The sequence below is a fragment of the Lygodium microphyllum genome, chromosome 22 (genome assembly GCF_053477565.2).
Source record: "Lygodium microphyllum isolate KBCC chromosome 22, Lygodium_microphyllum_v1.1.10, whole genome shotgun sequence".
Lineage (NCBI taxonomy): Eukaryota > Viridiplantae > Streptophyta > Polypodiopsida > Schizaeales > Lygodiaceae > Lygodium > Lygodium microphyllum.
Window position 1 is genome coordinate 100,042,844 of NC_141156.1, and position 2,826 is coordinate 100,045,669.

A 2,826-nucleotide genomic window follows, 5' to 3' on the forward strand; every position below is an offset into this window, starting at 1 on the left:
TAATTATGCAAGGTATTTTGTGTCTTTTGGAGACTCTACATAGAAGCTTGAGCTTGTGCTTGCAAGAGGTGCCAAGTCTAGCAGCCTCTATCCCTTACTTTTATGTGGAGCTACCTTGGATCTTATTTCGTCTGTGGGTTCTATCCCCCATGTATCCCTCTGACATGCTCGTTTGGGGCATATGTCCCTTAAAGGAATGAAAGTGCTCCGTGCTTTGCAGTATCTTTCACCTTTTGACTCTTTGCATTTTGATGCTTGTGATCATTGTTTGTATGGCAGGTAGTCTAAAAATACGCATAAAAAGTCTCGTAAGAAACACATGGGTGAGCCCTTGACTTTTGTGCACTCAGATCTATGTGGGCCCATGCCCTATCAATCAATCGGTGGGGCAAAGTACTTTGTTACTTTCATAGATGATTATTCACGTAAGGTTTGGGCTTACCCCATAAAGAGAAAATCCGATGTCTTAGACACATTTCAACGTTGGCTTGCATTAGCAGAGAACCAATCTAGGAAAATGCTAAAGTGCCTAAGGTTAGTTAATGGGGGTAAGTATATATCATGTGCTTTTGAGCAGTTTTGTGATGATTAGGGTATTAAGCATTAGTTGATCGCCCCTTACACCCCATCCCAGAATGGTATGCTTGAATGCATGAATAGGACCATTCAGGAAAGGTTCCATAGAATGCTTAGCCATGCTCGCTTACTGCATCACTTTTGGACTAAGGCAAGTACTACTACAGTGCATCTCATTAACAGGTCGCCTACAGTAGCATTGACTTTGAAGTTGCAGAGGAGGTATGGGCAGGCAAGCCCCCCTCTTATGATCATTTGCGTGTCTTTGGATGTGAGGCATTCTGCCATGTGTCTAAGGACAAATGCAATAAGTTGGATCCTAAAAGTGTCAAATGCATTTTCATTGGCTATGGAGATATAGGAGAGATTGATTACCATCTATGGGATCCGTAAGTGTGGAAAGTGATCCACAACCATGATGCCATCTTTCATGAGAACAAAATGCATATGCAGCCTAAGAAAGTGGTTGAGGTATGCAGAGTTATCTTTCAGGAGGAGCCACCTGCTCCCATTCAGCCCACTCCATGGCCACCTAGACAACATGCAGCATCACCTGATGCTCATGGCCAAGATGTTAGATAGGCTATTAGTCAGGCAAGCAAAGCGTGGGTTGAGGCATTCTACTAGAGATAGACAACCTCCTAACCATTTTGCACCCTCTATGGATTATGTATTGGTTACAGATGCAGGAGAGCCTCTCACTTATGATGAGGCTATGCACAAGGGTGATTGTCACTCTTGGGAGAGGGCTATGTAGTCTGAGCTTGACTCATTGCACAAGAATCAAACTTGCAATTTGGTTTCCTTGCCTCAGGGTAAGAAGGCTTTGCCATGCAAGTGGGTGTACAAGCTTAAAAGTACCCCTAGACACCCCAAGTCGGCATACAAGGCTCGATTCGTTGCTAAGGGTTTTAAGTAGGGGCATGGTATTGACTTTGATGAAGTCTTTTCTCTTGTGGTCAAGATGACCACCCTATGCTTAGTCTTGGCCTTGGTTGCACACCTTGACCTATACTTGTACGAGATGGATGTCAAGATAGCTTTTTTACATGGGGACTTGCATGATGAGATTTACATGGAGTATCCTAAGGGCTTTGCCGACCCTGGTAGGGAACACCTAGTGTGAAAGCTAAAGAAGAGTCTATATGGCTTGAAACAGGAACCTAGAGAATGGTACCATAATTTCGATGCATTCATGCAATCACACGGCTACAGCCACAGTGCTATGGATCTGTGCTCATACACAAAGAAAGCCCATGACGGTTCTTTACTGATTTTGGTACTCTATGTGGATGACATGCTTTTAGCAGGGATAGCTCATGAGGAGCTAGATGCTCTTAAGGCTCAACTCAAGAAGAGATTTGAGATGAAAGATCTAGGATAGGCCTCTCATATACTTGGTATGCGCATTACGCGTGATAGATCTCAATGACTACTCTATCTGTCATCATAGAGGGAGTACATTCATAAAGTCCTTGAGCACTTCCATATGTAGGATGTTAAACCTATTCGTTGTCCATTACCTTCTCATGTGAATGTTTCGCAGGACTTTTGTCCACAGATAGATGAGCAGAGGGTTGAGATGGCCAAGATTCCCTGTGCATCGACCGTGGATAGTCTTATGTATGCCATGATAGCTACCCGTCCAGATATTGCTTTAGCAGTTGGGGTTATGGCATGTTATATGGCTACACCTGGCAAGAAACATTGGGATGCCGTGAAGGGTATCATGAGGTAAATGAAGGGCACATTAGATATACATATTTTCTATGGCGGCCAGGATACAAGAGTCGTGGGGTACACGGACTCTGATTATGCAGGACATGCAGATAGTAGGAAGTCCACTTCTGGGTATGTGTTCACTTATGTTGGAGGGGCTATCTCTTTGATGTCCAGGGTGCAGAAGTGTACGGTCCTTTCTACTATAGAGGCCAAGTATATTGCAGCCACAGAGGCTTGCAAGGAGGCTATCTAGTTAGGCCGTTTGATTCCAAACCTTGGTATGACGGATGATATACCTACACTGCATTCGAATTCTATGAGTGCCATTCAGCTGACCAAGAATCCGGCCAAGAATCCATTCTTCCATGCGAAGATGAAACATATTGAGGTGAGGTATCACTTCATTCGCGAGGTTGTTGAGGACAAGTCTGTTGACCTTGTTCGAGTAGAATCCTGCAGACTTCCTCCTGAAGAGCCTCACTACAGAGCACTTTGCCTTTCTTGGGATATTGATGGGCGTCGGAAGAG